The 25191-nt window shown below is 44.4% G+C and overlaps 1 protein-coding gene across 1 annotated transcript in view; it reads left to right on the top strand.

The window, feature by feature from the left end:
• ADAMTS12 (ADAM metallopeptidase with thrombospondin type 1 motif 12) overlaps window positions 1–25191 on the top strand; it is a 4001072-nt gene that overhangs the window by 2695629 nt on the left and 1280252 nt on the right. The window lies entirely within an intron of this gene.

Below are 25191 nucleotides of genomic sequence, written 5' to 3'. Positions count from 1 at the left end.
AGTAAATGAAACCAAAGCACGTTCTTCAAGGCACAGCATGACAACCATGAAAACCTCAAACATCAGGCTTAAATGCACTCTTTTATGCTTAATGGATTTCTCACCAGTCTCACTAAGGCTACGACCACCTCTACGAGCTTTTTAAGAACTATATGTTTTTATTTTCCTTAAATGGCTTTTTGAATGTGGTCTAATGGGGATCATCATTTTTTGTAACTCTTTCTCCAGTGATCTTATTGTGCATTTGGTGGTGTGGATGGCTTGGGTGATGAAGGTACTGGATGATTAATATGAGCATTATGATCATTTTGATTATCATTGATTTGTTTTTATTGTTAATACCTCAAAGGTAAGAATGTTGATCTCTAAGTGCAATAACCAAATATAGGCAAAAGTACCAATTTGTTTTTTAAAATTATTTGCATTGCTTAAAGTGCAGACCTACGATGAGAGCAGTGGAGCGTTGTACAAGGTTTTGGTAGCAAGTAAAGAGATGTCATCTAAATTACGGTCTATGCCTATGTTGTTGAAAAAAGCCACATTTTGAGAGATTTGTGAAATCAAAGAATTGTAGGTGCATTTTGAGCCATAACCGGGATTAAGCCCCAGAGGGTTGGTGTTCCAAGAGAAGGATTGTTTGTGGGCAAATTGTGATTTGCACAGGTTGGTCAATTGCTGTATGAGTAGTGTGTGCACCAGATGTGGGAAGCTTTACCACCAGGTAAATTGGAGTGCTACTTATAACTAACTGAATAGTATCCTGGCATTTAGAGGAAGTCAATGTAGTTCACATAGGATGGGCATGCGCTCCTATAGTAATAGGTGCTGCATGCAGCATGGTGGACTCCTTTTAGGGGAGCCGAGTGAGCAGCTGCGAACCCTGTGAGGAGGGCATTCCCACACATCAATGTGAAGGAGCACAAGGGCCTGCACTATGGTTCAGGAGCCCTGTAGTGGGATGAAGGGCTTGATTTTGCAAAGGATGGAGATTTGGAGCCAGGCAATTTTGGGCATTCTTGGCTATGCGTTTTTGGAAGGATAGGCTGCTGTTAATGGTGAAGCATAATAATTGTGATGAATCTGAGAGTGGCGGATCAAGGCTTGACTTCTATTCAACCCTGCATATATTCCATATTGGAGCAAGACTTAAAGTCCCAGTTTATTAGCTTGGCCGTCTGGAGACAAAAATAACTATATTAAATCAAAGAAACATAAAATTCCCTATAACAAAGATCCCTCCATTCAGAACAACCTCACCAACATGAGCTAAGGCAATATAAATAGTGTTAGAAATACATTGAAATACATTCCAACTAGGTCTGAAACATGGTCCTCTGGAATACTCTGAAATCCTCCCAAAAAAATCCACAAAAGACCTTTCTGACTGAAGCATTCCTGTCTTACCTGACAATTATCAACAACTCCCTAATTCAAGACACCTTCCCCTTGACCCTCAAAATTGGCCAAATCCTCCCTCATCTCAAGACGCCAAGGCCCTCATTCCGAGGTTGGTGCTAGTCATGGCGCTAATAGCGCCATGTCTAGCACCAATACCGGTACCACCACCGACTTGGTGGTATGGGGATTTACCGGTCCAGTCCGACCTTGGCGGAACCGGTAAAACCCCATTTGTAAAGCCTTTCCCCATTCCCATTTGAGCCCCCATAGGGCTCAATGGAAAGGGGGAAGGCATCAATAACGGTACCGCAAATTGCAGTACCATTATTGACCCCGGTATCCCTTTGTGGGTCCCGTCCTTAATGCCTGGTAATACAAGGCGTTAAGGGAAGGACCCGCAAAGGGACCTCGGAATAGGGTGCAAAGGGATTACCAGCACCAGTGTCATTACCGGTGCCCAGTATCCCTTTGCGCCCAAGACTGGACCCTAATGACCCCAGAAACAACTGCTCCATCACACATCTTCCCTTTGTAGGTAAGATCTGTGAGGATGTAGTAGCAACACAACTCCTCCAGCACATCAAAGCCACCACCTTCCTTATGTCCTACCAATCTGACTTCAGACCCAGATGCAGCACAGAAATGGCTACCATCAAGGTGATCGACGATACCCTTAAAATCCTTGATGATGTCACCCTAGACTCGTGGTTCTCCTTGACCTCCTAGCAGCATTTGACAAAGTAGCCCACCAAACAATCTACATTGCTGCATGGGGATCAACAAAATATCCTCAGCTGGTTCAAATCATACCTTGCTAATCGCCACAAGTTCATACAAATGGATTCTTCCAGATCACCAACTGTACCCATCACGTGGGGAGTGCTGCATGGATACATCCTCTCCCTGGGATCTTCAATTTTTGCACGGCACGGCTTGGAATCCTCCGCGCTTGAAACAACCACCACATCCACCAATATGAAGATGATATGCAGCTCTTCCTCAAGATATCTCCATTGAGGAAATCCACAGGCTCAAAGCCTACCTCACACTGATCCATTTGTGGATGTCCAGTACTTACCTGACGCTCAACCCATTCGAGACTCAATTTCTACTACTTACCAATAACACCAAAAACCCTCACATCCAGAGCTGGCTCTCTGTTATTAACCTCGTGGGCTTAAATGTGTATCGCTACACAGTGGCCCAATAATGCACCCCTAGGGGGACAACTGTCCCGATATCTGTTAATGTAGTTATCTTTGTCGTTCCCTCCATACAGTGAGAATCACCGTTCAATTTAACGTTCCACCGTTTCAACTTACTCTAAAGCACATTAATAACAATCATATATCATGAACATTTGTATCAATTGTAATTCCTTATTGTGGTTTAAACAATCACATTTATTGTCGTCCCGGCATAGAAATCAAACCAAATAGTCTGAGTCGGAACCCTTCTTTTTTTAATCAAATTATAGTCAAAGAAAATCATAGAAATCGCAAACCATCGTCCTTTTTTTGACATATAGGTGCGATAGTAATTAACACTTCAAAGTGGACAATATTGTTCGCAGATCAACAAAATATGCACTTGAGATCCAGTGTTTACAACATTCACGCTTGGACTTTTACACATGTCATGTGATATTCACAACAAAACCAAGATAGCTCCTTCAAAATCCATCTTCAGGGTGAGATCTATATGTTCCTATTCAGTGTACCTCTTCTGTAGGACCCTCCATGTTCCTTGGTAGTAGTAGTACAGTCAAGAGGGAGATCTATGTACCTGCAGTATGGATGCCGAACTGAGCCGACTACCTACTCCACCCGAGTTGACCACCTGCTTCAGGTCCACTGGGTTTGACATCGATAGACACCTCTCCTTCAGACAGCACATAGCAAGAAAGACACAAATGGCTTTGTATCAACTTTCTCTCCAGCTGAAAATCAAACCCTTCATCCCTGAAAACTTCTTCAGATCTGTTGTCCAAGCATTGGTCCTCTCCCACCTGCATGTTGGCCTTGCAGTGACTACTCTGGCACCTTTGAGATATGTCCTGCATACTGCAGCATATCGCATCAAAGGCCTCCATGAATTTAACCACTTAACCCTGCAAGCCCATAACATCTTTGCATTTGCTGCATCATCTACAATGCTGTCACCCTGAAGGCCCCTAGCTACATCACAAAAAACTCAGCATCTCCACGGTAGAGTTTAGACCTGCATATGTCCTTACTTTTGGTGGGTCATAGGTCTCTGGAGGAACTCAGCATCTCCAGAGGCCTACGATCCACCAGAAGTAAGGACATTCGCAGACTTGTACTCCACTGGTGCAGGAAGGAAAGAACCAGAAGGCAGGACTTTTCTGTCTACAAAGCAACACTGTGGAACCATTTCCTCATCAACAACAGGCCTTCTGTCTGGGAAGAGCTCATGACCCTCCTTGTCAATGAATGGCTCCTCCTTAACACCTAGTTCCACACAACTTCCATTCCCCACTCTGCCTGAGACTGAGTGATCTGCTCCCAATTGTTTCCTCCACTGATTGTGTGAAGATCCATTGCTACCAAAATCCCCCTGCCATTTGCTCCCCACTCTGTTGTTTCTCTGCTTCCCACCATGTTCTTACCCCTTTTGTTGTGAAGCACTCCATTGCTTCCTAAAGCTACGTCCATGCTCAATAAATACCATATTAATAATAATAATACTAATACTAGGCTTAGCAAACAAAAGAGACCTGTGAGCTACGCATATCAATCATTGATTGAAGGCTTCACAACAGATGACCACAGCTTTCTCAAGTGACAATCATCAGTAGTTCATCGAGAAAAGGTACATGTGCCTTTTTTAATCCCATTGCAGTTTGAAAGTTCCAGGCTTTGCATTCACTGCATGAAATATTTTGTTTTGTTGTGACCTGATGGCAAAGAGGTAATCTGTCTATAGGTGGTAGTAAAATGTGTGGATTGCTATCAGAAATGAAATCTTACCTAAAAGACACAAGAAGTGTATACAATTAGAGGGAGGGTATGAATATGACCCAACGAAGTTAATCTTATTAGGGCTAAATATATAATCCCTCTACACACAAATCCCACAATGATACACATTGGAAGTCCTTGAAGAAACCCTCTAACAAAGGAAAGTTGGACATCCTGTCCCTAAATCATTCTTAATGTGGTGCAGAGAAATGGCTCTCACAAAAGAAAATCAATTTCTTGGCAGTATCTATCAACAAATAGAGGGTACGGCAATGGGGGCAGGCATGGCACCGAAGCTGGCAAATGTGTACCTTAAAATGTCTGAGAAAAGGATTATCTACTTAGACACCAACCCTTACAAATACCAACTGAAATCATGGTGGCGATACATTGATGACAATTTGGTTATATCGGAAGGAGATTTACAAGAAATCCTTTTTTTTTCATGGAATGACTCAACAAGTGTAGTAAAAAGTTAGACTTCATACATACAGCCAATCAGGAAGAGATACATTTTTTAGATCTCACAATTCATCATAATTCAGGCAAATTATTGGTTAAACCTTATCACAAAGATACTGGTAAGAATACTTTAATACAATACTCTAGCTACTATACAGAATATGTGAAAGATAATCTCCCTTTTGAACAGCATATGACATTGAAGCAAATAAACTAATACAGAAAGTTCAACACAGAGGGTTCCCTACCTCTTTGTTGCTTTGGCTTCCCTTGCTGGCTTTAAGCTCCTTTGCCTCGCATGACTTTTCGGCATCTCTTCTTCTGCCAGTGAGAATGCATCTCCAGTCCAGATGCTGTCTCGCCTTCTCTATGCCACTTCTCTGCCGCACCTCTTCACCACACTCGTGAGTCCACTTGACAGCTGCGCTTCCTCAGCGGTAACTAGCCAGTTGGATCCCTCAGCATTTCACCACTCACTTCAGTCTAGCTGAGCAATCCTCATTCTGGTTGGTCTCTTCCTCATGTCAGTCATGATTACTGATGAAACTAAATGATGTTCAAAAGTGTTATGAATAAGTGTTGGAGACTATTGAGGATTACTGCCACAATTTGCCTTTACGGCCTGAGGTACTGAAGGGGTGTCCCTATATGGAATGGGGGATACCATGTCTCATCCAATCCTGCCACTTCAACCACATGAGGGTCACCACCACCCATGTGGTCCTCCCTCAAATATCCACCCCCAGCCCAGGGTGAGGAACATGTAGTGTCCGCCGTCCACTGACCACATGAGGAGATGCTACCTCTGGGAAAGTAGTGATGGCATCATCAGATGCAACACAGAAAACTGCTTTGTAAAGTCCCCAATAGATAAAGTCAAAAGTGCTTAAACAGATGACAATATCTGGGGTCATGGAAGTTAGTCAAATATTGTGTGGAACATTGGATGGACGATGTATCTTGGCAAATGGACAATAGGTCTTATGCCTTAAAATCTGATCTTGGTCCCGACACCATTTGGTTATTTTAAGTTTCATACTTACACCTTTTAGATCCCCTGGCAGATATTGTTTATTATAATCAATATTGGCAAGAATGACATCACGCACCCACCAAAATTATTCAAAGGGTTCTACGATTCATTATTCAGTGCTACATTTAATTCAGTAAATAGAGAATTTTGACACATTTGAATATGATTGCCAGGATAATAAACCAAAACGGTGCCTTAATAAAATTAATCAAAGAGGAATTGGGTGACCCAATAAATTCTTCCAAAACAGTGCTTCCATTCTATGTATATGTCGCCAGTCAACACACAATAGCTCAACCCCATATAAAATTGTATAGCCATTTTTAAAGTGTACATCGTTCTTATCAAATATATATACATTTAATATTCCTTGCATGAATAGTTACACATTGGTTTCTATAGTAATCTGAAGCTTATAACATGCCATTTTTAATTTTCCTGTTACAATCTCATTTTGTCATTGAACACCACTGGGTGGGGCCGGTTTATCTTCAGCCAAAATTAGATGTCTTTTTCTAGCATGACCTGCACTGGCTTTTGTAAAATGTAATGCTGCTTTTCTGCTGAGCAATGGGTATTTTAATTTATTTAGAATAAGACGTTTACAGTCACAACAAAAGACCGCCTGTAATATACATGCAGCCGTTTTGTCATTAGAAGCCGAACAAGCAGGAACTTTAAAATGATAGAAACTCATGCAAAGCTTTGTGCACAGACCAAAAACAACACATGGAGAGCTCAGCTAGAGCACATCGTTCTGTTACGCAGCTAAGAACCAACTGGGAACATCAGTCACATGTATACGTTGCCAGTTTAAGCCTAGCACAGAAGCATGAACATTCTTTTTAAAATTTAGTATTTGATTTGTGAGTTGGCTCAAAAACTGGACCTTACACAATTTAGGACACACAATGACATTAAAAAGAGAATAAAACACACCTCATAAAAAAGAAAAATCAAAACCCAATATACAAAGTAAATGGAACTAAGATGTGTAGAATAATATTAAGACACACTCATCGCATCACCCTAGACTAGGCTAAATGTGTTTTTTAGGAAGCAATTAATTTAAAACCTAAGTTTCCAAGAAATATTAGAGCCTGATCACATTTGAGACAGAATTCGTCTGACGTGACGTTTCTGAACTGTTGCAAGTGCTGTCCAAAGTGTTTAAAGAATCGGGCACTCCACCGATAAGTGCTGCAACATTTCTATTGTGTTGAGTATTATATAATCAACAGGATCTCAGGTGTCTTTCCATTTTATTACGTGTCCCCAATATTTCATTTGTGGGATAAAGATTTAGAAGAAGTGTAAGGAATTGTGCCTGCCATCGTGCATCAGGAGATTTTTGCAAATAATCCGGAAACAACTTTAGAGGTTTCTCCCTAGTTCTTATGTAAGAAAATATTGTATAATTTTTACATTACAGAGTAACGAGAATTCAATCATATCCACACATTTTAGTTTTAACACTCATAGGGGTTGACTCTAACTTCTCATGGGAGATATCGAGGGCCTTCATTACACCTACCATTACTTAGTTCAACTATTGAAAGTCTCATCATTGCTGCCACTAATGACTTGGGTTAGCATCAACCACAGGGGTTGGTCAAGGGCCATCAGATGTTTCTTAAAAATAGATTGGGTTTTCAATTTAGAGATAGCTTCTAAGATATCAGGCCTATCTCGCAATTAATTATAGAGTTTGGGATCCCTGCATGGAGCTGCAGAACCCGCTTCCAGAACAAGACCTCTAGATTAGCCCAGTTGGTCATATTAATTCTTAATAGTTTGCAGACTTAGGATTTGTAAAGTCTTATCAGTGGGAGGGTAGAGAAGCAGCCAAACCTGGATTTAATTATACAAGCTTGGGACGCTAATCGTTTTTTGCTTCTGAATAGGGAGCACAATTGATTATTCCAGCCACCACTCAAAGAGAAGCCCAAATACACAAGAGGGTTTACCATTTCTAACACTGTCTACTTCAAATACCAGTTAAAGGAGGCATACAATCTCTTTTTCGGGGATCTTAGAATTTCAATTTTAGTTTTATTAATATTAATATCTAACTTATCAGTGGCATACTCTTGTAATGATGTGAGTTGTCAATGAAAACTGAACAAATCTTTATATGTTGTAATTTCTCCCTGACATGGAGCCCCTTCCCATGGGGCCAGAGAGGTGAGGCCACTACCCGATAGTCCCCCTCAGGGTGGTACTCAGTGGGAGGATCTCATGGGGAGAGACTTCCCCGCGAGGGACACGCAAGATCATCTAAGGGAAACACTGTATGACACCCCTCACCCAACATCCTCATATAACCCTAGCCCTAAATGAGCATCCAGCCAACAGTTGGACACATGTAGCTTGAGAATGAGAGAACACTAGCCATCGCAGCCGACCACAAAACACTAGAAAGTGCCCTGCAGATATCTAGGTTGCTGGGATTATTGGTGGGACACCAAAAGGGCTGAAAAGTAATGAAGGACGGGTGTGGCATCCTCACCCAATAACAAATAGCCTTCTGGGTCTTCCTCTTCATGGCACTACCTGACAGGGTTGTGTACCAGGTCTTACAAAGCGAGGAGAAGAGGAAGCCGGATTTGGGATCCACAAAGAACAAAGAAACGTTAAACCATCTTCTTCATGGCAGTAGCTGGCAGGGTAGTCAATCGGGTCTGCCAGAGCAGGAAAGAGAAGAAAGGCTAGGTGAAGGGAGACATTCCCCTGGTGTTGTGAATTATATTAAAGAGCCAGAGAAAGGCTGGGAAGGGAGACATCCCCCCTGGTGTTGCGAACTCTGATAAAGAACTTGACACAGGCCATGAGAAGGGAGACATTCCCCTCGATGTTGTGAACTCTGATAAAGAGCTTCAGAAAGGCCAGGAGAAGGGATATATTCTGCCTGGTGTTGTGAACTGTAATACAGAGCATGAGAAAGGCATGGGGAAGTGTCAGACTCTCATCTCTCGTGTTACACAATCCTATTGAGGGTCTCCTCAGTTGTGTGTGACTTTTCTTGTGAAACAACACTTCCACAAAGTATAATAATACGAACAGTCAAGGTTCAGACGAGAGAGCAAAAGGTTATTGCCAGGCTAGAAAACAATACCTAATCTCAAAAGGACAATGACTATATAAGAAACATACCTGAACGTCAGTGAACTAGTTCTCAAGCCTGATAATCCCAGAAAGCTCTATGTTTGGTTTCGGTATCTAATAAACAAAATGATAGCTTCAGTGCTCCAAATTGATAATTACATAGAAGTCAAAATTATTAAATGCAGGTATATCTCTCACCTAATTATACTGATCGAGGGACGCCATGATAGACCAATCAAGAGTGGGTGTCTATGGCAGTAGATCCTAGAGTTACAGAAAGATCCTCAGGACTACTAGGGGGAAGGGGAGTTAGTAAGGTAAGTGGGAACTGACCCCGGGCAGCACGAGGACACTCTAAAAGGGACTTCTGTAGAGTGAGCAGTGATTCACAGCATATCGTCCAATGGTCCACCTGCTCCACAAGTCAGCCCAAGGGACAATGAGAAATATCCAAACAAAACACCAAATCAATCCAGTCAAGACACATCAGGCATTCAGGGTAATGCAAAAGCAGTGCTTTACACCAGGTCAATGGGCCTCATTACGAGTTTGCCGGTAGCCGTGCTGCCAAACTCGTGAAAATACCGGCACCCGGCAATGGGCAATTACCGGGGTATTCCAACCCTGCTGGACCCAGTAATTACCCATTGCCAGGTGCCGGTAATTTTCAGTCCCCACAGTAGCACTGGCACCGTTAATAACAGTGCCGCTGCTACTGTCAAGTTCTTCTCACCAGTGCCGGTACGGCCACCAAGCCTGACTCGAAGTTTGCTGGTTTGTGAACTACGGCAAGCTTACCAGTACCATAGATCCCGGACTGGCAAACTTGTAATGACCCCCAATGTCTGGAAACAAGATGAATCAGAATTAACAAGTTCAAGGGGGAGCTCCAAATGCAGTCTGTTAAATAAAGCAGGATGTGGATACCAGTAACCAATAATAAATTCAGGAACAAAACTTACTTCAATTAGAGGCAGCAAAGCCGTGTCAGAGGAGTGTTTTTCTAGTGCTCGCAACGCCAATGTGGGAAAGGCTCAGAGTTCATGTCTGACATGCTGCCATGACAACGTGGAACAAATGTCGTCAAGAGCGAGGTGTGGATACCACTCTTCTCCTTGAGATGGCTTGTTGGGCCAACCTCCATGACAACCGCCAGTTGTGGTGTACGGAGCATTGGAGAGCACATTTTGTCTGTGTTTCTGTGAGAAGGCAGGACCGGATCCAAACAGTATCCTCCCCCAAAGGACTAGACCTCCCAAAACCCACATTGAAACGAGCCAGAATATGGGGAACCTGAATGTTTTCTTCAGGTTCCCATGTCCAACCTTCCGGGCCATAATCTTTCCAATCGATGTAATAGAACACCTTGTCATTTTCAATCTTGCTATACAGAATAGCCTGTACCTCATATTCATCACTCCGTTCAACACATACTGCTGAAGGTTTTCAAGGGCAATCTTGTGCGCTCAGGACAAGGTTTCAGCAAGGACACATGAAAAATGGGATATAGAAGCCAATGTTTAGGGAGAGTGAGACAAACAGCCACTGGATTGATCACACTACTAACGGGACATCGACTAACATACCGAGGAAGTAATTTACATTTACCAGGGATATTTTAATTCTTAGTAGATAGCCAAACGTTCATTACCACCTGATAGATGGGAGGGACAGAATGATGGGTGTCAGCATCTTTTTTTAACAGAGAGCTGGGCCACTTCTAAGTGTTCCTTCACTTGTTTGTGTATATGTGTCAAGTCCTGAATGCATGCCTGAGCTGTGGGGATATCTTTGAGAAGGTTTGGACTCAAGGGTAAAGATCAAGGAAGTTGACCATACATAACATAGAATGGGGAACTGCTGACATAAATATGCAATGAATTATTGTAGACAAACTCAGCAGTCAAATCACCTACAGCCAGGTATCTTGGTAATGCAAACAGAGACAACACAGATATTACTCAAGTGTAACATTCAATCTCTAAGGTTGACTGTCCATCTGGGGCTCATAGGCACTGGAGTACCTCTCATCAATTCCAAAAGTAGAGTTCAATGCGGTCCAGAAATGGAAAGTAAACTGTGTGCCCCTATTGCTGATAATGATGGTGGGTAGACCTAAGAAACGAAATACATGTCTAAAGAAAAGGTCAGCCAGAACAGTGGCAGACGGGATGCCAGGGCAAGGGATGAACAGCGCCATTTTCATGAAATAATCAACTACTACACAAATGGTGTCATGACCATGTACAATCAGGAGCTCCACTAAAAAATCCATTGAGATCATGTACCATGGTTTTGGTAGAATAGAAAGGGGTTGTAGTAATACCACTGGTTTGCCCATTTGTCCTTTACATTGGGCACATGCAGCACAGGTGGATATACATTCAGACACGTCTGGAGAGATAGAAGGCCACCAACACCACCTGCATAACAGTTCTATTGTTTTTTGCTTTCCTGAATGGACCACTGTACAGGAATCATGACGCCAACTTATAGCAAATGGCTTTCTTCAGATGGAAAATATAATAGTGCCTGAATATATGGTATACCATTAACAACATCAGCATTGAGAGAGTCTACCTCCCCCTGATGTAAAGACACACATTTTTGGATGCTGACTTTCAGAGTAGACTGTGGGTAGACACACAAATCACTAACTGGCCAGGAGTATCTACAGGAATAACCTCACCAATATGGGACAAGGCACCAACCTTGCCATGTTGTGAGGCAGGTCAGTAGGTGATATTGAAGTCAAACATGGAAAAGAAATGATGCCAGTGGGGGACTTGTTGGGCTGTAGTACATTTCACAGTTTTCAGAGCATGCAGGATCCGATGGTTGATATACACCTTTACAGTATGGCGCACACCCAACAAATGGTGTCTCCATTCTTTTAATGCCTCCTTTATGGTGAGCAGTTCTCTTTCTGTAATGGCATAAATTCTCTCAGGTGTTAGCTTACATGAATAAAATGCCAGCGGCTGGAGTGAACCAGAGCCTGGGGATTTTTTTCGAAAGAACAACCGCTATGGCTATACCTGAGGCATGATCCACAACTATGAATTGTAGCATCGGATCGGGGTGTTGTAATACCGGTGCAGTGGTAAAAGCAGTCTTGAGTGCATCAAACACTTTTTGCGCTGTAGGATTCCAGGAGAAGGGCACTGTAGGAGAAGTGAGATCAGTGAAATGAGGTACAATACTAGAAAATGCATGTATAAACCTGCTATAGAAAGTGGTAAAACCAAGGAAGGAACAGGCCACTCCATGTCCGTTTTTACTTTACCAGTGTTCATACGTACCCCTTTGTGAGTGAGGTGATACCCCAAGAATTCTATTTCTGGTACGTTGAAAACACATTTCCCTGCCTTGGCATATAGGAAATTTTCGCACAACCTCTGTAAATCAGAGCGAACATGATCCACAGGTACATCGTAGGATTCAGAATATATCAGAATATTGTCCAAGTATATTACAACAAATCTATCCAGCATGTCCTGAAAGATATTGTTAATAAAATACTGGAAGGTAGCAGGGTCATTGCATAGACTAAAGGGGATGACATGGTATTCAAACAGGCCAAAGCGGGTCTTAAAAGCCATCTTCCACTCATCACCCTCAGGTATTCGCACACAATTGTAGGCCCTCCCCTTAAATCCAGTTAAGTGAATATACTGGAGGACCCCAGCATGTCTAATAACTCAGAGATGAACAGATATTGATTTTTGATAGTGAGCATTCATTAGGACTACGGCTCTAAACCATGGTGCTATTAGCACCATGGTCCATGCCGGAGTCCGCCATGGCGGAATGGGGAATTACCACCCCATTCCAAGGTTGGTGTGGCGGTAATTCCCCATGCCGCCATGGCCCTTCCCCATTCTCATTTTTGCCCCATAGGGCTCAATGGGAATGGGGAAGGCGCTAATTACGGTACGGCAAATTGCGGTACCGTAATTAGCACACTGTAAAACTAGCCGTTAAGGTTGGGTCCCGCAAAGGGACCTCGTAATTAGGCGCTAGGTGTTTAACGGCGCCACAGCCTTTTACAACGCCGTTAAACACTTAGCGCCTGGGTCATAATGAGGCCCAATGCAAGTTCTCCTTATTTGTTTGGAACAAAAAATAGGGGTGTGGCTGTTGGAGATTTGGAAGGTCTAATAAAACCATTGGACAATGCTTTGTCCAGATACGCGCAAAGGACTTCATCCTCCTTTACCGCAAACGAATAAATGCGGCCACAAGGAATTTTTTAACTAGGACAATAGGACAATCATATGTCCGATAAGGGGGAACAGTTCAGCATTTCTTTTATCAACAATTTCTGAATAGTCGAGATATACATCCGGTATCTTGTCTATAGTAACTTTCGTAACTGCCCCCACAGATGAAAAGGAAGATAGTATTGCGAAGCAAGGAGATACGTGAATCAGAGCTGCCGTGTCTAGACAAATATTCCAACAATATATAGAAGGGAAACATATGTCATGAGTTTCCCAATTAATATGGGGATTGTGTAGATGCCGCCAGGTTAAACCGAGAATAATCCTGTATTGTGGTGCTGCTATCAAAACAAAAGATGATCATTCTCGATGCCCTAAAGCAGTGGTCATTAAGAGAAGATGTATTTGCTCGGTAACTAAACCTGAGACCAAGCCTATTCCATCCACAGCGTTGACTACTTCTGAAGGTTTTTTGGTGACTACTGGTATAGTAGCCTGACAACCAAATTAAATGTCCATATCATTTCCTGTGACTCCCAAATCTATTACTGCAGTGGCTGAAATGGTATCAACTGGGGAAACCTCCAGCTCTACAGGTAGATAAACGGGGCATATAGATTGTGTGTCAGGGGAGTCCAAAGGAGAACTACTCTACTGAGGGACTCCTTCTATGGCTGAGTTTTGGAGTTCCCCTGTTTTCTTATTGTTTTTTTGGAACAAGCACGCAGGAAATGATCAGAGGCCCCACAATACTTGCAAAGGTTGGCCTTCCTTCTATGTTCTCTCTCAGCAGGTGTCAAGAGACCTCTCACTGTTCCTATTTGCATGGGCTCTGACTCCAAACTAGAGGAGGGAAAAGGACCATCAGTTTTTGGAAAAACCAACTGTGGATATCATCTTTCCCCTTTTTTAGCTCAACGGGCAAAATCTGTAATACCAGGTCCAATAGTTCATGAAACCCAGTCGCAACTATGTGCACAGTAGCCAGTGTATCTTTCAGTTCCTCAGAGACACCCTTCTAGAAAACGGCTGCTTTATTGTTCTTCGGCCATGTGGTTACTGACACTGGTTGGTTAAAGCGGGCCAAATATGTCAATAAGGGTGCATTAACTTCTTTCGATTCCAGTAATTCTAAATCAGTCACCTATGTCATGTAACAGGTATCAAAGACTTGATTCATGGCTTCTATCAATGCATCAAAATCATGAAAGAACTGGACTATTTGCCTCCAGTAATGTATTTTCTCATGCTGCAGCTATTACACATAAGTGCGAAAGAACACAACCACCAAGGAAGTACTATGTGCCTCTATTCACCGAGAATCCTGCGGAAGAACATCCATATGCAACTACAAATCATGGTCTAAAAACCACTTTGAAGATATCCACCGCTGTGCCCTGCCTGCACTCTCCTTAATACTTGGATAAGCACCTGGCAACACCTAGTGCTCTGATAGGCCACCCCTCGCTACGAATCCCAATGCCTAGCTGAGCTGGGAGACGAAGCCGGGCTCGGACCCAAGGCCTGGTTCTAAGGCACCTGTCTTCACTTCACAGCAACTGAGGAAGAAGGATGTGCCTCCATTCATCGAAGCTCCTGCAGAAGAACATCCATATGCAACTATAAATCATGGTCTGAAAACCACTTTGAAGATGGCCACTGCTGTGCCCTGCCTGCCTGCACTCTCCCTCATACTTGGAGAGGCACTGGGCAACACCATGTGCTCTGATTGGCTGCCCCTCGCTACGAATACTGATGCATAGCTGAGCCGGGAGGTAAAGCCGGGCCCGGACTTAACGCCTGGGTATAAGGCTCATGTCGTCCCCTGTCTGCCCATGGCTGCTCAACTGCCTCCTCCTGCTGACCCTGACGACCAGCCATTGGACCCTGTAAGTGGTGCCATCCCGCCATTGTGCCCTGCTGCTTTATGGAGCCTGCCACCTCGTCAGGTAAGAGGCCCTTCACTTTCGGGCCCCTCACCCATCTTTGCTATCCAATATCTCACTACAGACACTGCAATACATTGCCTTTGACCTTTGACCTTTGACCCCCTTCCACCGCCCAGCATTTTATTGCCGATCCTGCCACCTAATGGCATTGGGTCACTGTCACCTGTGCAACACCCTATAATTGTAATTATAATTGGTTATTTATAATATGCTTAATACCCAGAGATTTCTAAGCACGGACCCGGGGATCGAACCTGTGTTGCTCTGCGTCGTCTTGCTTCCAAGGCCAGCACGTTGCCCCTGAGCTATCCTCCCTCCTAAGGCACCTCCATCCTGCACTATACCACCTCTAAGGACTCGCCCCCATCACTAACCAAGCACCAGGGGTTGGAGTTTAAACAATGACAATATGCAGAACCTCCTGCTGCAATGACTCCGCTTTCACATATGTCTCGCTATGTCTACCCAGCTGTGCACTCAGAGCCACGCATTCCCTGTACTCATTATACTCCTAATGTGCTGCCTGTTTACTCACCTACGTTGCTCACCTGTTTACTCACCTACGAATACCAGGCATTCTGTCAGTGTCCGGTCCAGGTTTCTGCATGCCCTTCTCTACCCACCGTGTACGTTTGCCATTGCCTCTGGCTTGTACTGCTAATGTTGCTCATTCTATGTGTTTAATTAGTGCCCTGATCACTGTGCCACTGACTGCTTCTGGGCCATTCCGAGGCCACATATGAATGCCTCACTGCGCGCCTCTGCCTTTTCTTTACTATATAACTGTGACTCCATGAGCAAACACGCCTTGAAACACTTCTGTATAGGCGTGTTATAAATGCCATATCATATCATATCACAACTCAGACCACATTGCCAGGATGACCGTAGCAGCCCTTTTTGCTACGATCATCCAGCAACTCGCTTGGTTCCTGATACTTGTTCTGGCGATCTCCACATGAATTTCATTAATCTGCACTGTAATGCTAGCTCCCTCCCCTTTACTCCTGACCTCAGCTGTGCTGATGCCACACCAGCCCATCCGCACAACTATCACGCCACCCTGATCACACCCACTAGTAGGAACTTGCCTGCTCCCAAACCACGCTCCCTGGCCACTAATACCAGTTTAGTCCAATCGCCTTCAGGTGCCTCTAACTTACTTAGGCCCTCATTACGACCCTGGCGGAGGACCATGGTGCAATTTTCACCATGGTCCATGGCGCAGAGCTGCCAACTCCGTCATGGGGGTTGGCGGACTTACCGCCCCATTCCGACCTTGGCGGGGCGGTAAGTCCCCAATCCCCATTTACCCTTCCCCATTCCCATTTTTGCCCCATAGGGTATAATGGGAGTGGGGAAGGCGTTAATTACGCCACCGTAAATTATGGTGGCGTAATTAACAACAGGTCCCGTAGCGCCATGGATGTTTCCGCCCGGAAAAACCAGGCGTATAAATCGCCATGGCGCTACGGGAACTCGTAGTCTGGCGGAAAGGTACGCCATGCATTACGCTGGCGTAGAACCCTTTCCGCCAGGGTCGTAATGAGGGCCTTACTGTTGCCTCACGTAGCGGTACATGCTTAGATAGAGTATGATCAAGAACAGCCAACCCCATCAACCCCTTACACCACCCTCCTCTGCTGACCATTTTCCCTCCAGCCTCACCCTTGCACATTCCATACCATGTCTGGGCTCAGCACAGGGTCACAGACTTAGATTTAGAACCACAGGCCGCACCAACCATTTTTCCATCCCCATTTACACTTCTTTTCGGGCCCAACCCCCCTACTACACCATCATCAGCCACCACACTGAACTCTGCTTCTCCCTCCAGTCCAGTATCCTCATCCCAGCCTGCCGAGCTGCTTAGGTGTGCCCTCATAAATGCTAGATCACTTGGAGCCCATGCAGCGGAAATTCATGACTTACTCATTGAACTCAACATGGACATCCTTGCCATCAGCAAGTCTTGGCTCCATGATACTTCCGACCCCCTGCTCTCCCTGGCCATCCCCGCGACTACCTTATCTATAGGTGTGATGGATTTACAGGAGGTGGAGTTGCACTCATTGCCAAATCTTCCTTGAACTTCAGAACCTCCACTCTCCCTTCCACCCCCGGTTATGAAAAGTTGTAACCCTCAAACCACAGTGAATTTTCTCCTTATCTATAGGCAACCCAATAGACATAGCCAAACTCACCTAGACATCCCACTACTCACTACGCCACTCCAAAAACCATGTACCAAATGCATCATTTTGGGAGACCTCAACCTTGGCCGTAATGATTCCAACAACACCAAAGCTACTGGTCTTCCAGCCACACACTGCGACATTAACTTCTCCCAATGTATCTCAACCCCTACACACACTAAAGGTTGCACTCTAGACTAGGTACTCACTGCTAATATTACCATCTCCATATCTTTCATCGATCCAGTTACATGGTTCGACTATTTCCTAATTAGTTTTGATCTCTCAGTACAGAAGGCCCACAAAACACCCACTTTGCCGCTCAGCCCCATTCTTGTTCACAACACGTGCAACCTAAAGCACAAAGAATCTAAACCATCCCTCCATGTCTCAATCTATCCAAACTCCACTCTTCAAGTACAATCTGCTTAGGACCTGGCCTATCGCTACCTTGCCGGCCTGCTCCTTGCTCTTCACCAGATTTCACTGTTAAAATAAATAATTCCCAAACTGTACAAAGCAAAAAACACCTGGTTTTCTGAGGAGTTGGTTTCGCTTTGCAGAGACAAATGAGCGCTGGAACATCTGTGCAAAAAAACCCTTCTACAACAAACTGCCTTTCGCTTGCCACTGTAGCTTTGTAGTACAAAAAATGCAGTCGTAACCTGCAAATCCAACAATTATAATGACTGAATAGCTAACGCCAGTTCAAACAGCAAAGAACTATTCACTATTCTCCATGAGCTTGAAAACCCATCCCCCCCACTGCCAGTACTCGCTCAGACAAAGCTTAAAAAGACTCTCTGCTCACAGAAAATCAATTATAAAAAGACCCTCCTCGCTAGCAAATCTCCACTTTCTGATGTTCCTGCCCCCCTTACCAGGTCTCGCACCACAAACAGCCCTTGTTTCTCCTTCACTCAAGTCTCCCAGGACTTAGTAGCAGATACCTTCAGAATGTTCAATCCATCCAATTGCAAAGGGGATGCATGTCCTGCCCACATAATCAAAATATGTGCACCCTTGCATCTTACTGCTCCTAAAAAAAACATCCCTGGACCCCAACACACCCACTAACTACCTCCCCATCAATACTGTCCTCTTCCTTCTCAAAATTCCAAATTGTCTTGCCTATACCAAAGTCCAGTATTTCCTAAAAACGAACCATCTACTTGCTAATAGTCAATCAGGGTTCCACCCCAAACAAAACATGGAAACTGCCCTACTTTTCTTAAAAATCCAAATGGATACCATCAGAGAGTTGAGTAAACTAGCTATCCTGTTCCTGCTTGATCTCTCAGCAGCCTTTGACCGGGTTGATCACAACATTGTTTGCCAAATTCTCTTCAACCACTTTTCGAAGGAAGCCACTCTCTGGGTTAAATCTTTCCTTACTGACTGCACTACACGAGTATTTATAGGAGACACAGTGGCTGATGCTATTCCGGCACCACTGGGTGTCCCACAAGGCTTCTGCCTCTCCCCCACTCTCTGTACCACCTACACCAAACCCATTTTTGATCTCCTTGACGTTAGAGATATCATCTACATGAATTTTGCTGAAGATACGCAAATCCTCCTCCCCCTCTCGGGTGATTACAGATTGGACTCTTTAACTGTCAATGAGGTGTACAGCACAATACAGAACTGGATGGCCACTCCCAGGCACTGCCTTAATGATCAGAAAACAGAGCTCCTCATCATAGATAGCCACCCCAATACTACCCCAACACTACCCCTATACATGAAACATACCTGAATGCCAGTGGACTAGGTCTGAAGCCTGATAATACCAGAAAACTCAGTGTTTGGTTTCAGTATCTAGTAAACAAGACAATAGCTTCAGTGCTTCATATTGATAATAACATAGGAGTGTATATTATTTAATGCAGGTATATCTCTCACCTAATTACACTGATGGAGGGAAGCTATGACGGACCAATCTAGAGTAGGTGTCTATGGCAGTAGATCCTAGAGTTAAAAGAAGATCCTTGGGACTACAAGGGGGGCAGGGAGCTAGTAAGGTTAGTAGGATCTGACCCCGACCGGCACAAGGACACTCTAACAGGGACTTCTGTGGAGTGAGCAGTGATTCTCAGCCTAGCGTCCAAAGTTCTGCCTGCTCCACAAGTCAGCCCAAGGGACAATGAGAAATATCCAAACAAAACACCAACATCGAGTCAAGACTCATCAGCCGTTCAGGGAAATCTGAGGGCAGTCCACACCAAGCCAAGGTCCGGAAACAAGATGAATCAGAGTTAACAAGTTCAATCGAGAGAGCCAAATGCAGTCCGTTAAACAAAGCAGAGTGTTGATACCAGTAACCAATAAATTCAGGAACCAAACTTACTTCAATTAGAGGCAGCAAAGCCGTGTCAGACGAGTGTTTTCCTAGTACTCGGAAGGCCAATGTGGGAAAGACACAGAGTTCATATGTGACATACTGCCATCACAACGTGGAATGCACGTTGGTGAGAGCTAGGCGTGGATACCGCTCTGTTCCTGGAGATGGCTGGTTGGGTCAGCCTTCATGGGAAAAGCCAGTGCTCCATACGGAGCGTTGGCGAACAGGTTCTCTCTGTGGTTGTGTGAGAAGACAGTACCCAATCCCGAAAGGAAGGGAAACATTCCCCCTGGTTTTGTGACTGTGATGAAGAGCTTCAGAAAGGCCAGGGAAAGGAAGACATTCACCCTGGAGAGAGGACATTATGAACTTGTAATGCAAAGACAGCAATCCTTTATATTGATATATTGAAGTCAGGGGAAGGGATGCATTCTCCTTGTGCTGGAAAACCAAGGAACAAGATGCCTGGAGAAAGGAGGAATTCTCCAGGAACCCAAAAGTGAAAAAGCAACTATGGGCAATAAGGAATGTTGATGTTTGACCTGGAACTTTTCCTGTTTGAGTTGTATTGAGAACTTTGACAAATGGATTGAGACCCGGGGAAGAGAGTCATTCCCTCCGGTAAAGATCGCACCTATCAACTGGAACTGTAAAAGGCCCACCTGCCCGTTTGTAACTGTTTATGAAGAACTATCAATAACTCTGAATAATCAAGAGTGGCGAAGTATGTTCCCAAATTTTCATTTCGAAGGACTTTTTCTATACATTTATTGAATTTAGCAATACTTCTCACACCTCATGCAAGTCCATTCCCACAGTTATTTATTGCCACTTTCGTAGGATGCACTTAGTACCTGATGATATATGGCACAAGACAGCGTAAGCAGTCGATGGTCTCTACAATTTGTGTTCACTATTTCAAAAGATTCACATTGATGGAAAATCTCTTTGGCTGCAAATATGCAGTCAATTGTGGCAGACTGAGGACCACCGCTCCATGTGTGCCTCGCTTGAATGTCTCAGTTTAAATTGCCATTAGCCAGGAGAAAATCCCAAGCTTGCATGAATGATATCCATACAATCCCTCTTTTGCAGGCTAGGTTTACTGGCAGGGTTATGTTTAACCATGGGGGTGCTGGATACTACAGGTGTTCCTAAGGAGGTTGAGGGAGCTAAAGCCCTGGGTCTTTTGGTTGTAATCTTGCGGTGAAGGGCAGCTCTTCAGTAGCAACTCCAGTATGTGTTAGCCTGTATTTGCATTGGGAGCATGCCGCGCAGCCGTCAACCAGCAGCGACTGAACTGGTAAGAATAGTGCGGCCAGTGGGAACAGCCAATGCTACTCCCTATTAAGCTGTTCAACATCTCTTATTACTCCTTTTTAACAATTGCTTTAATCTGCTGTATGTCACCTTCAATTGTTGTCTTCACTGGCATTTAGGCCCTCAAGGATATTCGTACCTAGGTGTTCTGCCTTTTCTGCTGTATGTTTGATCCTAGGTCTTTTTCCCCATTCTAGGAAATTTGTACCTATGTGTTCTGCCTTTCCTGCTGTATGTTTGATCCTAGGTCTTTTTCCCCATTCTAGGAAATTTGTACCTATGTGTTCTGCCTTTTCTGCTGTATGTTTGATGCCAGGCCTTTTTCCCCTTTCTAGGGAATATTGTATCTAAGTGTTTTGCCTTTTCTGCTATTTGTTTCACCTTAAGCCTTTTTTCCCCTTTCTAGGAAATGTGTACCTATATGTTTTGCCTTTTCTGTGTGAGTCTCATCCACCAGGTATTCCCTTCATCCTCCTGCACTCCAGGGACACCATTGCCTCCATTGTCCAAGCCTTGGCAGACTCTGTGATCACTCCTTTGCCTCTGTGACCCTTCCCTCTTCTCCTCTTGCACTCCCTTGTGCACCCTCTCCCCTCTAGTGCAAGTGAACCTGTTCACTTGCACCTTATGTTCTCTTCCCCTCTCTCTCGCCTAGCATTACCCTCTATCATCTTCTTGATTCTCCTCTCTCCCCTCATTTTCTATTACCTGTACTTGCACGCACCGAATAGTCTCAAAACCTAGTAGGAATGTTAATGTTTGTCTTTTTCCCTGCTCACCCCCTCTGCACTTCTCCCCACCACCTTTCCGTCTGCTGTTACCTCCACTTGCATGCACTTGCATGCTCCGAATTGTCCCACAACTTAGTAGGAATTGTATTGTTTGTCTTCTTCCATGCTCACCCCCTCTGCACGCCCTCCCCTTTGCCCTCTTTCCATTACCTGCAGTTGGATGTTTGGAATTGTCTCATGCGCTAGTAGGAATGGTAATGTGTGTCTTTGTCTCTATTCCCCCATACCCACTCCTCCCTTTTTTTTTGTTTTCTCCCTCCTGTCCCCCTCCCCTGTCTCAGCTACTGTCTCTGCTGTATATTGAAACCTAAGCCTTTTCCCCCCTTTCCAGGCAATTCGTATCTAGGTGCTTGCACTTAATGTACACCTCACCTTCTTCCCAACCTGCACTTCCCTTCCTCCCCCTCTCTCTCTTGTTGATGATCAGCACTTTCACATTCCAAATTGTCTTACGACCTAGTCAGAATGTTTTACTTTTTTGGTTTGTTTTCTTCTCTCCTACCACCTTCCTGCACATCCCATCCTCCCCTCTCCCCTGCTCTCTTGCTATTGCACTTGCACGTTCTGAATGTTATCAGACCTTTTAGGAATGTTTTGTTTTTGTTTCATACCCTCTCTCTCATCCCTTCCTCCAGTCTTGATGCACCGTGACATGATATGATATGTCATTTATAACACACCTGTACACAACGTTTTGGTAGGCGAGACAAGACAAGGGAGGGAGGACAGAGGGATGACACAACAAACAATGTTACTAGGCTTTGTGTCATTCACATAGTGCAAGTGTGATGATGTAAAGTGGAGGGGGAGGAAGGATGGAGGAGGGGCAGTGGCAGGGAGAGGGAAGGGGGGAAGTGCAATCAGGCCAGCATTGTTCTGAGTATGTGCAGCCAGGGAAGCACGGCTCTGTGTAAGTGCAAGGAGGGAGGGGACTGTGGTAGTGCATGGTAGGCCCGGAGGAAGGCAGGGGAGACTGATCATGTAGGAACCTGGTACCCAGTAGACTCTGAGGTTAGCCAAACAGTCAGTCAGCACAGGAGACAGGTATGTCAGCAGGGGAGAGAGTGTGAGAGAGAGAGAGAGAAAGCAGAGGAGAAAAGGAATGTCTTGAGCTGCTTCCGGAACTTCAGGTGGTCCGACTCAAGTTTGAGAAGGCAGCAAGGCCATTCCAGAGGGAAGCACCTGCAGCACAGAGATCTACCCCCACTATCTGCCTGGAGAAGCACCTGACCCTTAGAGAGTTTGAGGTAGGGTTCGGGAAGGAAGGTATTTTGGAAGACTAAATTGGATGTAGTGTGGGAGCTCTGGCCCCAGAAAGCCTTGTGGACGATGTACAGAGGCTTGAACTTGCAGCCACCGGGTGCCTGTGGAGCAAGTTCAGGGCTGGAGAGATACAGATCCTGGACTTGAGACCAAGAACAAGTCTTGAAGTCCTGTTCTGGATTAGTTGCAAAGGGCAGAGAGTAGAGGAAGGCATATTGAGAAAGAGGCTGTTGCAGTAGTCCAGTCTAGAGAGAACCAGGGCTCTGGAGTCAGTGAGCTTCTGGGGGATCTGAGAAAAGGAAGAATACCTTTGAGGAGGTGCAATTTGTAGTGGACCTTCCTGGTAAGCTCTGTGATGTGAGGAGAGACGGAGAGAGTAGAGTCAAAGATAACACCATGGGTTTTAGCCTCACAGGAAGGCAAAGGATGAAGGCCCAAGGAGGGCAGCCAAGGCTGGAGCGAGAGGATCATTGTGGTCCTTGATGGTTCTGGAGGAGCAGGGAAGCACCTGCAGGGACGTCATTTGACCAAAATGCCAGGGGTAGCAGAAGTCACATCGCATGACCCTTGACCTCTGATGACATCACAAGAAGTGATGCCATTTGACCCCACCCCAAAGTGACATCACGGGAAGCGATGGAACACGACTGTTTACCCGTTGACAAAACAGGAAGTGGCATCACAGCATTGTTTTAAGCAAATTATGAAAAATATGGTTACAATATCACTGTAACGTGATATACATTTCGTACAAGAATGGATCATCAGATGTATCAGCAGAAATAAAATATGCTATAACTGCAACTTGTGAAAAGAAAGATACAGAGTCCAAAATGGATGCTTATTCTTTTTTGGGAAGTTTTTGTCTGCATTGTGAATTTGAGGTGTTTAAGAACAAACTAAATCAGTGACTCACCTCCTGAAGTGTGCCTGAAATAAACCTTTAATGAGTTTAGCAATTATTGTTTGGAATTCCAGAAAGACAAATTGTCATTCCTATTCTTTCTTATTTAGCATCACTACTCGATGTGTTACACTTGTGGAACACGCTGTTTTTTTTTTAACGAAGCCTGTACAAGAAATCAAGCCACTCTAGAAACAAAGAGGCACATGGCGTTGGCCACAGCCCAGCAGCTTCAATTTGTAAAAAAAAAAAGAAAAATATTTTTTAGTACTTTTTTTTTAGGGGTAGCAAGGGAGATCACAGAGGTAGCAAGGGTCGCAATTGCGACCCCTGGTGACACCTAAATGACATCCCTGAGCACCTGTTTGGATGAAACTTTCATAGAGAGTAGGAATGCTGTTGCACACAGACAAATAGACACTGTCTACAAATGACAACCATTCTCACCTCTACAGGGGACAGTGCCTACACTCTGAGCACATACATGATGATGCCAATACTCAACCCCAGAGTCGGCACGTACCGAACTTGTGCAATGGAATTTCACCTAAAACCCCTCATCTGTGGAGTGCACACAACCCGGCTACATTCCAGGTGCCATTCAATGATGACAATGGGCCAATCCACTGAACCCACAAAATCACTCTAAGAAAGAGCCCCTGGAAGTGCTAAAGTGTGTGCATCCGTTAGGACTAAAATACCTTTCATCTTGTGTTTTCAAAAGAAACACATTGAAGAGGGGTTACACCACTACCACCATGCCAAATAATCAATTATATCACCTCTGGGTGACCAAAACCATCCCATATGTAATATACAATGATAATTAGACTGTGGTATGGTAGGTTATGGGATAGTAAAGTTTATTTAAAAAGTGCCTATACACAAGGCAAGTGTTTGAAAGTGCTCAAGGAGGGATGGAACAAGGGGAAAAAGAATGCTGGTTCGGAGCCCTTGAAATTCCGTAATGATAATAGTCTGTACAGGCAGAGTAAGTGCATATTATACAATTGACAGTGGCAGTAACAGTGAATAGTTCTGATAACAATTCTACAGTTTTACCAAGTGCATGAATCCGTCACCATGCTGGGAGTAAGGACAGGATGGAACAGACAGACGATCTACAGGCATGGTGCAATCACATCGAGCAAGTGCACAGACGTTTACAGGGGAATAGTAGGTGGAGGGTGGGAACAAGTTCTGGGGAACATCCAAGTGCATAC

This window comes from Ambystoma mexicanum, chromosome 6p (assembly GCF_040938575.1).
Source record: "Ambystoma mexicanum isolate Mex_15411 chromosome 6p, UKY_AmexF1_1, whole genome shotgun sequence".
Classification (NCBI taxonomy): Eukaryota; Metazoa; Chordata; class Amphibia; order Caudata; family Ambystomatidae; genus Ambystoma; species Ambystoma mexicanum.
This window is presented reverse-complemented; position numbering and strand designations above follow the sequence as displayed.